The sequence below is a fragment of the Festucalex cinctus genome, chromosome 2 (assembly GCF_051991245.1).
Source record: "Festucalex cinctus isolate MCC-2025b chromosome 2, RoL_Fcin_1.0, whole genome shotgun sequence".
In the NCBI taxonomy this organism is placed as follows: Eukaryota; Metazoa; Chordata; class Actinopteri; order Syngnathiformes; family Syngnathidae; genus Festucalex; species Festucalex cinctus.
In genome coordinates this window covers 44,459,012-44,472,646 of record NC_135412.1, presented here as the reverse complement: position 1 = coordinate 44,472,646, position 13,635 = coordinate 44,459,012, and the positions used below count along the sequence as shown (strand labels likewise).

General features: G+C 39.7%; 1 protein-coding gene across 2 annotated transcripts in view; it reads right to left on the bottom strand.

The window, feature by feature from the left end:
- Nucleotides 1–13,635, bottom strand: part of itpr3 (inositol 1,4,5-trisphosphate receptor, type 3) — an 841,532-nt gene that overhangs the window by 506,100 nt on the left and 321,797 nt on the right. The window lies entirely within an intron of this gene.

Below are 13,635 nucleotides of genomic sequence, written 5' to 3'. Positions count from 1 at the left end.
GCATTGAGCAAAAATATATTATTTTTATCCACTCAAAAGTGCACTGAGATATAAATGAAAGACAATGTGAACTACTACTTCAATACAAATGCCTAAAAAAAAAAAAAAGTGCTTTCCTGCTTTTTAAGTTGTGTAAAGATGAACATGTAAACATTAAAGTTTCTCAGAGGTACAAAAAAAAAAACCCTCAAGTGCTTTTCTGCTTTTTAACTTGTGTAAACATGAACGTGTAAACATTAAAGGGATCGTTCGGCTTTTTTAACATGAATCTCAATTTGATCCTCACCTCCCGTGTGTGCGATCAGCACTGACTTCTTTCTGACAGCGTTCGGTGACACGCGTTCATGTTCGACGTTGGACGAGAGGAAAATAGTCCAGCAAGCTGGCTGGGGTCTCGGAAATAAAGCCTTTTTCTTCTAAAAAAAACTATTTGTTTTCAAAAGCGTGATACATTTCCACCACAATACTCTTTTCTGAATAAAGTCAGACGCCATTACCGCCAGCCACTACTTTTCTGTTCGTTCGTTCGTATCACTGCGCGGCGCCCTGTAGAACGCTAACCGACGCACTGCAGCCAGCTAGCTGATACTTCCGCCTGAAGTTGTTTGCCTTTTCGGAGCAGGTCTGATCTGACGAAGAGGTGGGTTGGTCAGCTCAGCCATGCTTGTTGTTTTGAATGTCGAGGCGTGAGTTGTGGATGTGTACTCTCGGTCCGTCCCATTAAGCGTCCCGAAGACCGCGCGCGCTACTGCGTTTCAGTTCCGCGTACTTTCCGCTCCGGTCCACTTTTAGTTTCGGTTCCCTTGGCATATTTATATAATCGGAATTTGGACTTTTGTGAATCGTTCTCGATTGTTCCACGGCCGAATCGTGAATAATCTAAGAATCGGAAATTTTGCACACCTCTAGTCCTTGTCCTATTTGACAGTACCCCAACGTGCCAGTACCCCGACGTGCAAGTACCCCAACGTGGCACGCCTTTGCTGTAGCGATGCATTGTTTGCAAAGAATTTTTTTTTTTTATATGATTCAGCTAGATGTGTGAATATTGGGAGGCATACCTATCAGCCGAATACCTCGACAAAGCATTCCATAGCAATGTGAACAAACACAAAAAGCATGGCAAAACATTTACAATTTAGACGGTTTCTTATGAAACAGTACCCTAACGTGCCAGTACCCCGACGTGCAAATACCCCAACGTGGCACGGGTTGCGAGGGCCCTTTATAGCTGCTCGCAGCTCTAGTTCTTTTTATTTTTTGTTATTATTCTTTTCCGCAAACAATCACATTTTTGAGACACTAAACGTGAACGAAAACTCACCAAACTTTACACACACGTCAGGCCTGGCGAAAAATTTGATATTTTAAAGTCGCCATAGGTGATAACAGAAAAATGGCTCCATAGCGCCACCTACATAGGTTAAACAGATCCCTGGCCCGCTACGATTGTCCGACGGCTATGAAAATTGTGTGGCACCTGTAGCACATCCAGATGAACAAAAACCTCTTTGATGTGTGTACCCTAAAATAGACAGGAAGTGAGATTTGAGTATTTAAATGTCCAATTTTGGCCAATTTTTGCACATTTACAGGGGTCATACTTTTGCCTGCTTCTCCTACACGGTTAATCCAATTGACTTCAAACTTGGGATGTACCATCTCAAGACCTGGGACAACACCATGGTAAAAAATCTAAAGTTTTCGACATACTATATGACGGCGGTGGGGCATCAAATTTAGAGTTTCAAAACTCTTACTAAACGTAGTATTGCCGGTTGTATGTTTAACCTAGAGCTACGAAAATTGGTACACATATGTAACAGACTATGACCTACAAAAAAGTCTGTTGGTGCCATATGCTAAACCCAACAGGAAGTCCGCCAGAGGCGGGGCATCAAATTTTGAGTTTCAAAATTCTTACTTAATGAAGCATTCCCGGCTGTACGTTTCACCTAGAGTTACCAAAATTTAAAGACATATGTAACAGCCCTCAAGGTACAAAAAACTTTTTTTGAACCATATGCTAAACCTAACAGAAAGTCCACCATTTTGATTTACTTTGGAACGTGTTCCCATTTTTTGGGCCATTTCATAGGGGTCCTATTTTAACGAACTCCTCTTACAGAGTTTATCCGATCATCTTCAAACTTGGTGTGATTCATCTTAAGATGTTGAAGATGAAAAGTTATTGAAAGCTTTTTATTTCGCTGCACGCTGTTGTCGTGGCATGCACTTGTTTGCAAAGGAAAAAAATTCTTCTTAATGAAGCTAGAGCAGCTAGAGCTAGAGCTACGAAAATTTGTAGACATATGTAACAGCCCACGATGTACAAAAAAGTCTCTTGCTGCTTTGTGCTAAACCCAACAGGAAGTCCCGCAAGGGCCGGGCATCACTTTTTGAGCTAAAAAACTCCTCTTTAACGAAGCATTCCCGGTTGTACCTTTCACCTAGCGCTATGATAATTTGGAGGCATACATAAGAGCCCACGATGTACAAAAAAGTCTTTTAGAACCATATGCTAAGCCAAACAGGAAGTCCGGCATTTTGATTTACTTTGCTATTTGTAGCCATTTTTTGGGGGCCTTTTATAGGCCTCATATTTTCTACAAAACTTATCAGATTGTCTTCATTCTTTGGCATGTTTCATCTGAAGTATTGCCGGTTATACGTTTAATCTAGAGCTACGAAAATTGGTACACATATGTAACAGACTATGATCTACAAAAAAGCCTGTTGGTGCCATATGCTAAACCTAACAGGAAGTCCGCCAGAGGCAGGGCATCAAATTTTGCATTTCAAAATTTTTACTTAATGAAGCATTTCCGGCTGTACGTTTCACCTAGAGTGACCAAAATTTGAAGACATATGTAACAGCCCTCGAGGTACAAAAAACTCTTTTTGAACCATATGCTAAACCTAACAGGAAGTCTGCCATTTTGATTTACTTTGGAACATGTTGCCATTTTTTTGGCCATTTCATAGGGGTCTTATTTTAACGAACTCCTCCTACAGAGTTTATCCGATCATCTTCAAACTTGGTGTGATTCATCTTAAGATGTTGACGATGAAAAGTTATTGAAAGCTTTTTATTTCGTCGCACGCTGTTGTCGTGGCATGCACTGTTGGCAAAGGAAAAAAAAAATCCTTCTTAATGCAGCGTTCCCAGTTGGACGAAGCAGCTCGAGCTACAAAAAATTGTAGACATATGTACACATTTGTCCACATATATATATTTACATATGCATGTAAAAAAATTATGTCAGGCTAAACTAAATGGTTGATTAGGCCCCACACATTTTCACCTTACCATACCCGGCCCTCTTTGCAAAAGGTTTGAACACTCCTGGCCTAAACCTAGGTGTATACTCAAACTATGCACGCACATAAAGCCTGGAACAAAATGTGTAATTTAGAGGGTTCTTGTTTTGTTTTTTGTATTCCTTATATTTCATGTCATTATACTTGACACACTATTTTTACTACTCACTGAATCAGTTATAAGAACATTTAATTGATACAATCCAATCACATCCTAGAGAATTGAAAACACATTCAATCATGAGGTTGTTAAGACACATTTACTTCTGTAGCACTTAACCACAAACAAGTTGCGACATCCCCTGATCTAACCCTCCAACCGGGCAAGGAAAAACTTTCAGGGGTCATATTTTAACGAACCCCTCCTACAAAATTTATCCGACTGTCTTCAAACTTGGTGTGTTTCATCTTAAGATGTTTAAGATGCAAAGTAATCTAAAGTTTTTTATTTTGTAACACGCTGTTGCCATAGCAATGCATTGTTTGTCAAGTGCTGCTTTTTTTTTTTATACACATGAAAACTCATGGAACTTTGCAAACACATCAGACTTGTCATGAACATGAATTTTCAGAGATTTATTGTGCAATTTGCAATAAATAGCGCCCTCTAGACCCTTTTATGAAGCATTTCCGATTGTATGATTATGCTAGACCTACAAAAAAGTATTATGTAGCCATTTGCCAAACCAAAGAGGAAGTCCACTATTTTGATTTTATTTTGGGAATTATACATCATTTTTGGCCTTTTTCATTCAACTTTGCACAGACAAGGCATGGAAAAAACTAACATTTTAAATGGTCCTTGTTCCATGTAACAGTTGTCAAGTGCTGCTTTTTTTTTTTTTTTATACACATGAAAACTCATGAAACTTTGCAAACACATCAGACTTGTCATGAACATGAATTTTCAGAGATTTATTGTGCAATTTGCAATAAATAGCGCCCTCTAGACATTTTTATGAAGCATTTCCGATTGTATGATTATGCTAGACCTACAAAAAAGTATTATGTAGCCATTTGCCAAACCAAAGAGGAAGTCCGCTATTTTGATTTTATTTTGGGAATTATACATAATTTTTGGCCTTCTTCATTAAACTTTGCACAGACAAGGCATGGAAAAAACTAACATTTTAAATGGTCCTTGTTCCATGTAACAGTACCCCAACGTGCCAGTACCCTGACGTGCAAGTAACCCAACGTTGTGCTCAATAGCGCCCTCTATGCATTTTTATGGAGCATTTCCAATTGTATGATTCAAGCGATACACAACTAAAGATGACTTGACCTAGATTTGTGAAAACTGGGAGGCATACCTATTAGCTTAAGACCTACAAAAAGTATTCTGTAGCCGTATGCTAAACCTAAAAGGAAGTCCGCCATTTTGAATTTATTTTGGGAATTGCGCACCATATTTTGCGTTTTGATTAAACTTTGCACACACAAGGCTTGTCAAAAACATTTTAGATGGTCCTTGTCCTATTTGACAGTACCCCAACATGCCAGTACCCCGACGTGCAAGTACCCCAACGTGGCACGCCTTTGCTGTAGCGATGCATTGTTTGCAAAGAATTTTTTTTTTTATATGATTCAGCTAGATGTGTGAATATTGGGAGGCATACCTATCAGCCGAATACCTCGACAAAGCATTCCATAGCAATGTGAACAAACACAAAAAGCATGGCAAAACATTTACAATTTAGACGGTTTCTTATGAAACAGAACCCTAACGTGCCAGTACCCCGACGTGCAAATACCCCAACGTGGCACGGGTTGCGAGGGCCCTTTATAGCTGCTCGCAGCTCTAGTTATTATTCTTCTTCTTCTTCTTTTTCTTTGTTATTATTCTTTTCCGCAAACAACCACATTTTTGAGGCACTAAACATGAACGAAAACTCACCAAACTTTACACGCAGATCGGGCCTGGCGAAAAATTTGATATTTTAAAGTCGCCATACATGATAACAGAAAAATGGCTCTGTAGCGCCACCTACATAGGTTTAACGGATCCCTGTCCCGCTACGATTGTCCTATGGCTACGAAAATTGTGTGGCACCTGTAGCACATCCAGATGAACAAAAACCTCTTTGATATGTGTACCCTAAAATAGACAGGAAGTGAGGTATGAGTATTTGAATGTCCAATTTTGGCCCATTTTTGCACATTTACAGGGGTCATACTTTTGCCCGCTTCTCCTACACGGTTAACCCGATTGACTTCAAACTTGGGCTGTACCATCTCAACACCTGGGACAACATCATGGTAAAAAATCAAAAGTTTTTAACATACTATATGACGGTGGCGGGGCATCAAATTTACAGTTTCAAAATTCTTACTTAACAAAGCATTGCCGGTGGTACGTTTAATTGAGAGCCACGAAAATTGGTACACATATGTAACAGACTATGATCTACAAAAAAGCCTGTTGGTGCCATATGCTAAACCTAACAGGAAGTCCGCCAGAGGCGAGGCATCAAATTTTGTGTTTCAAAATTCTTATTTAATGAAGCATTCCCGGCTGTCCATTTCACCTAGAGTTACCAACATTTGAAGACATATGTAACAGCCCTCAAGGGACAAAAAACTCTTTTTGAACCATATGCTAAACCGAACAGGAAGTCCGCCATTTTGATTTACTTTGGAACGTGTTGCCATTTTTTGGGCCATTTCATAGGGGTCTTATTTTAACGAACTCCTCCTACAGAGTTTATCCGATCATCTCCAAACTTGGTGTGATTCATCTTAAAATGTTGAAGATGAAAAGTTATTGAAAGCTTTTTATTTCGTCGCACGCTGTTGCCGTGGCATGCACAGTTTGCAAAGGAAAAAATTCCCTCTTAATGAAGCATTCCCAGTTGTACGAAGCAGCTAGAGCTACGAAAATTTGGAGACAAATTTAACAGCCCACGATGTACAAAAAAGTCTCTTGGTGCCATGTGCTAAACCCAACAGGAAGTCCCGTAGGGGCCGGTCATCACATTTTGAGGTAAAAAAAACTCCTCTTTAACGAAGCATTCCCGGTTGTACGTTTCACCTAGCGCTATGATAATTTAGAGGCATACATAAGAGCCCACGATGTACAAAAAAGTCTCTTGGAACCATCTGCTAAACCAAACAGGAAGTCCGCCATTTTGATTTACGTTGGGATTTGTAGCCATTTTTTGTGGCCTTTTTTAGGTGTCATATTTTAACGAACTCCTCCTACAAAATTTATCCGACTGTCTTCAAACTTGGTGTGCTTCATCTTAAGATGTTTAAGATACAAAGTTATCGAAAGTTATTTATTTTGTCGCACGCCGTTTCATGGCGATGCATTGTTTGCCAAGTAAAATGTTGCTTTTTTTTTTTGGTCTAAACATGTGCAAAAACTCATGAAACTTTACACACACATCAGGCTTGTCATAAGCATGAATATTTTAGAGATTTCTTATTAAATTTGCAATAAATGCTTCAATAGCGCCCTATAGACATTTTTATGAAGTCTTTCCGATTATATGATTCAGTTAGATGTGTGAATATTGGCAGGCATGCCTAATATATTCAAAAAGTATTCTATATAGCCATGTGCCAATCCATTTTGATTTTATTTTGTTAATTGTGCATCATTTTTGGCCTTTCCATGAAACTTTACAAACACAAAGCATGGCAAAAACGTTTAAAATTTAGATGGTTTCCTATTTGACAGTACCCCAACATGCCAGTACCCCGACGTGCAAATACCCCAACGTGGCCCGGGTTGCGAGGGCCCTTTATAGCTGCTCGCAGCTCTAGTTATTCTTCTTCTTCTTCTTCTTCTTCTTTTTCTTTGTTATTATTCTTTTCCGCAAACAACCACATTTTTGAGGCACTAAACATGAACGAAAACTCACCAAACTTTACACGCAGATCGGGCCTGGCGAAAAATTTGATATTTTAAAGTCGCCATACATGATAACAGAAAAATGGCTCTGTAGCGCCACCTACATAGGTTTAACGGATCCCTGTCCCGCTACGATTGTCCTATGGCTACGAAAATTGTGTGGCACCTGTAGCACATCCAGATGAACAAAAACCTCTTTGATATGTGTACCCTAAAATAGACAGGAAGTGAGGTATGAGTATTTGAATGTCCAATTTTGGCCCATTTTTGCACATTTACAGGGGTCATACTTTTGCCCGCTTCTCCTACACGGTTAACCCGATTGACTTCAAACTTGGGCTGTACCATCTCAACACCTGGGACAACATCATGGTAAAAAATCAAAAGTTTTTGACATACTATATGACGGTGGCGGGGCATCAAATTTACAGTTTCAAAATTCTTACTTAACAAAGCATTGCCGGTGGTACGTTTAATTGAGAGCCACGAAAATTGGTACACATATGTAACAGACTATGATCTACAAAAAAGCCTGTTGGTGCCATATGCTAAACCTAACAGGAAGTCCGCCAGAGGCGAGGCATCAAATTTTGTGTTTCAAAATTCTTATTTAATGAAGCATTCCCGGCTGTACATTTCACCTAGAGTTACCAACATTTGAAGACATATGTAACAGCCCTCAAGGTACAAAAAACTCTTTCTGAACCATATGCTAAACCGAACAGGAAGTCCGCCATTTTGATTTACTTTGGAACGTGTTGCCATTTTTTGGGCCATTTCATAGGGGTCTTATTTTAACGAACTCCTCCTACAGAGTTTATCCGATCATCTCCAAACTTGGTGTGATTCATCTTAAAATGTTGAAGATGAAAAGTTATTGAAAGCTTTTTATTTCGTCGCACGCTGTTGCCGTGGCATGCACAGTTTGCAAAGGAAAAAATTCCCTCTTAATGAAGCATTCCCAGTTGTACGAAGCAGCTAGAGCTACGAAAATTTGGAGACAAATTTAACAGCCCACGATGTACAAAAAAGTCTCTTGGTGCCATGTGCTAAACCCAACAGGAAGTCCCGTAGGGGCCGGTCATCACATTTTGAGGTAAAAAAAAACTCCTCTTTAACGAAGCATTCCCGGTTGTACGTTTCACCTAGCGCTATGATAATTTAGAGGCATACATAAGAGCCCACGATGTACAAAAAAGTCTCTTGGAACCATCTGCTAAACCAAACAGGAAGTCCGCCATTTTGATTTACGTTGGGATTTGTAGCCATTTTTTGTGGCCTTTTTTAGGTGTCATATTTTAACGAACTCCTCCTACAAAATTTATCCGACTGTCTTCAAACTTGGTGTGCTTCATCTTAAGATGTTTAAGATACAAAGTTATCGAAAGTTATTTATTTTGTCGCACGCCGTTTCATGGCGATGCATTGTTTGCCAAGTAAAATGTTGCTTTTTTTTTTTGGTCTAAACATGTGCAAAAACTCATGAAACTTTACACACACATCAGGCTTGTCATAAGCATGAATATTTTAGAGATTTCTTATTAAATTTGCAATAAATGCTTCAATAGCGCCCTATAGACATTTTTATGAAGTCTTTCCGATTATATGATTCAGTTAGATGTGTGAATATTGGCAGGCATGCCTAATATATTCAAAAAGTATTCTATATAGCCATGTGCCAATCCATTTTGATTTTATTTTGTTAATTGTGCATCATTTTTGGCCTTTCCATGAAACTTTACAAACACAAAGCATGGCAAAAACGTTTAAAATTTAGATGGTTTCCTATTTGACAGTACCCCAACATGCCAGTACCCCGACGTGCAAATACCCCAACGTGGCCCGGGTTGCGAGGGGCCTTTATAGCTGCTCGCAGCTCTAGTTATTCTTCTTCTTCTTCTTCTTCTTCTTTTTCTTTGTTATTATTCTTTTCCGCAAACAACCACATTTTTGAGGCACTAAACATGAACGAAAACTCACCAAACTTTACACGCAGATCGGGCCTGGCGAAAAATTTGATATTTTAAAGTCGCCATACATGATAACAGAAAAATGGCTCTGTAGCGCCACCTACATAGGTTTAACGGATCCCTGTCCCGCTACGATTGTCCTATGGCTACGAAAATTGTGTGGCACCTGTAGCACATCCAGATGAACAAAAACCTCTTTGATATGTGTACCCTAAAATAGACAGGAAGTGAGGTATGAGTATTTGAATGTCCAATTTTGGCCCATTTTTGCACATTTACAGGGGTCATACTTTTGCCCGCTTCTCCTACACGGTTAACCCGATTGACTTCAAACTTGGGCTGTACCATCTCAACACCTGGGACAACATCATGGTAAAAAATCAAAAGTTTTTGACATACTATATGACGGTGGCGGGGCATCAAATTTACAGTTTCAAAATTCTTACTTAACAAAGCATTGCCGGTGGTACGTTTAATTGAGAGCCACGAAAATTGGTACACATATGTAACAGACTATGATCTACAAAAAAGCCTGTTGGTGCCATATGCTAAACCTAACAGGAAGTCCGCCAGAGGCGAGGCATCAAATTTTGTGTTTCAAAATTCTTATTTAATGAAGCATTCCCGGCTGTACATTTCACCTAGAGTTACCAACATTTGAAGACATATGTAACAGCCCTCAAGGTACAAAAAACTCTTTCTGAACCATATGCTAAACCGAACAGGAAGTCCGCCATTTTGATTTACTTTGGAACGTGTTGCCATTTTTTGGGCCATTTCATAGGGGTCTTATTTTAACGAACTCCTCCTACAGAGTTTATCCGATCATCTCCAAACTTGGTGTGATTCATCTTAAAATGTTGAAGATGAAAAGTTATTGAAAGCTTTTTATTTCGTCGCATGCTGTTGCCGTGGCATGCACAGTTTGCAAAGGAAAAAATTCCCTCTTAATGAAGCATTCCCAGTTGTACGAAGCAGCTAGAGCTACGAAAACTTGGAGACAAATTTAACAGCCCACGATGTACAAAAAAGTCTCTTGGTGCCATGTGCTAAACCCAACAGGAAGTCCCGTAGGGGCCGGTCATCACATTTTGAGGTAAAAAACTCCTCTTTAACGAAGCATTCCCGGTTGTACGTTTCACCTAGCGCTATGATAATTTAGAGGCATACATAAGAGCCCACGATGTACAAAAAAGTCTCTTGGAACCATCTGTTAAACCAAACAGGAAGTCCGCCATTTTGATTTACGTTGGGATTTGTAGCCATTTTTTGTGGCCTTTTTTAGGGGTCATTTTTAACGAACTCCTCCTACAAAATTTATCCGACTGTCTTCAAACTTGGTGTGCTTCATCTTAAGATGTTTAAGATACAAAGTTATCGAAAGTTATTTATTTTGTCGCACGCTGTTTCATGGCGATGGATTGTGAAAGGAGCTGAGGAATTGGCTGCGCTTGAGAGACAACAGTAATTCACAATATCACAACAACAACAACAACAACAACATCACTAATTACCCAAAGCTGGAGTTGTATATGATTATTTGCTGACTTTGCCAAGGCTAACTCTTGTTTATACACCTGCATTGATAACATGTATTGCTGTTCCCGTTTGAATCTAAATATTGTCTGGCTCGAATTCCGTTTGGACATTTGTTGTAACAGTCAAGGCTACATGATAAGGCTGTATTGTGGCTCCAATGAATCTGCTGTCAATACGCAAAATGGGGGTTGGTGGTCTGGTTCCTGGAATGCAGCTGGCGTGGGCCGCTCTGCTGGGTGAGCGAGGCTGGGCAGCGCACAGGAGTCATCAGATCCACAACATGCTAGCAACCAGTGGTGCTACCTGACCAGAATCGAGTGCTGAAATTGCTTGAAAGCAATGGGCTGAATGCAAGCCGATCTACTCTTCTGGAAAGCACAACATGTGTGAAAGCTGATCCGAGGTCAGAGAAGACCCTACTGGTGAAAGAGAAGAATTGCGCTTGCCTTGGCTGCTCGCCTGGCGGGGTGGGCTTGCTGGTGGCGTCTGGGGACCGACTCACCAGTTCTAAATGACTGGGACTAGCCACAATCTACACACGGACTTTCAAGATGAACTGAGCGAGCAGTGTCTGGGATAGTATGGGATGGATAACGATAAAAATTAATGTCTATTCTAAATAATGTATATGATTGATGCGTTATAGTAATGGGTCGATGGGGACGGGTCTCGAATAAGCTTCGGCTTCTACCCGTCAGCCCTTCTTTCGGACGTCAATGTTGCAAATGATGTGATGTGATTGATGTAAACTGTAATGTGTCCGAAAGGAAAAAATGAATAAACTAAAAAAACTAATTGTTTGCCAAGTAAAATGCTGCTTTTTTTTTTTTTGGTCTAAACATGTGCAAAAACTCATGAAACTTTACACACACATCAGGCTTGTCATAAGCATGAATATTTTAGAGATTTCTTATTAAATTTGCAATAAATGCTTCAATAGCGCCCTCTAGACATTTTTATGAAGTCTTTCCGATTATATGATTCAGCTAGATGTGTGAATATTGGCAGGCATGCCTAATATATTCAAAAAGTATTCTATATAGCCATGTGCCAATCCATTTTGATTTTATTTTGTTAATTGTGCATCATTTTTGGCCTTTCCATGAAACTTTACAAACACAAAGCATGGCAAAAACGTTTAAAATTTAGATGGTTTCCTATTTGACAGTACCCCAACATGCCAGTACCCCGACGTGCAAGTACCCCAACGTGGCCCGGGTTGCGAGGGCCCTTTATAGCTGCTCGCAGCTCTAGTTATTCTTCTTTTTCTTCTCCGCAAACAATCGCATTTTTGAGACACTAAACGTGAACGAAAACTCACCAAACTTTACACGCACATCAGGCCTGGCGAAAAATTTGATATTTTAAAGTCGCCATACATGATAACAGAAAAATGGCTCCTTAGCGCCCCCTACATAGGTTAAACGGATCCCTGTCCCGCTACGATTGTCCGACGGCTATGAAAATTGTGTGGCACCTGTAGCACATCCCAATGAACAAAAACCTCTTTGAAGTGTGTACCCTAAAATAGACAGAAATTGAGGTATGAGTATTTAAATGTCCAATTTTTGCCAATTTTTGCACATTTACAGGGGTCATACTTTTGCCCGCTTCTCCTACACGGTTAACCCGATTGACTTCAAACTTGGGATGTACCATCTCAACACCTGGGACAACATCATTGTGAAAAATGAAACGTTTTTGATATACTATTTGACGGCGGCGGCGCATCAAATTTAGAGTTTAAAAATTCTTACTTCACGAAGCATTGCCGGTTGTACGTTTAATCTAGAGCAACGAAAATTGGTACACATATGTAACAGGCTATGACCTACAAAAAACTCTTTTTGAACCATTTGCTAAACCTAACAGGAAGTCCACCATTTTAATTTATTTTGGAACGTGTTGCCATTTTTTTGGCCATTTCATTGGGGTCTTATTTTAACGAACTCCTCCTACAGTGTTTATCCGATCATCTTCAAACTTGGTGTGATTCATCTTAAGATGTTGAAGATGAAAAGTTATTGAAAGCTTTGTATTTCGTCGCACACTGTTGTCATGGCATGCACTGTTTTTAAAGGAAAAAAAATATCCTTAAAGAAGCATTCCCATTTGTACGAAGCAGCTAGAGCTACGAAAATTTGTAGACATATGTAACAGCCCAAGATGTACAAAAAAGTCTCTTGGTGCCCTGTGCTAAACCCAACAGGAAGTCCCCCAGGGGCCGGGCATCACATTTTGGGCTAAAAAACTCCTCTTTAACAAAGCATACCCGGCTGTACGTTTCACATAGAGTTACCAAAATTTGTAGAGGTATATAACAGCCCTCGAGGTACAAAAAACTCTTTTTGAACCATATGCTAAACCTAACAGGACGTCCGCCATTTTGATTTACTTTGGAATGTGTTGCCATTTTTTTTGGCCATTTCATAGGGGTCATATTTTAACAAACTCCTCCTACAGAGTTTATCCGATCATCTTCAAACTTGGTGTGATTCATCTTAAGATGTTGAAAATGAAAAGTTATTGAAAGTTTTTTATTTCGTCACACGCTGTTGTCGTGGCATGCACTTTTTGCAAAGGAAAAAAAATCTTATTAATGAAGCATTCCCAGTTGTACGAAGCAGCTAGAGCGACGGAAAATTGTAGACATATGTAACAGTCCAGGATGTACAAAAAAGTCTCTTGGTGCCATGTGCTTAACCTAACAGGAAGTCCCCCAGGGGCCGGGCATCACATTTTGAGCTAAAAAACTCCTCTTTAACGAAGCATTCCCGGTTGTACGTTTCACCTAGCGCTATGATAATTTGCAGGCATACATAAGAGCCCATGATGTACAAAAAAGTCTCTTGGAACCATGTGCTAAACCAAACAGGAAGTCTGCCATTTTGATTTATGATGGGATTTGTTGCCATTTTTTGTGGCCTTTTTCAGGGGTCATATTTTAAC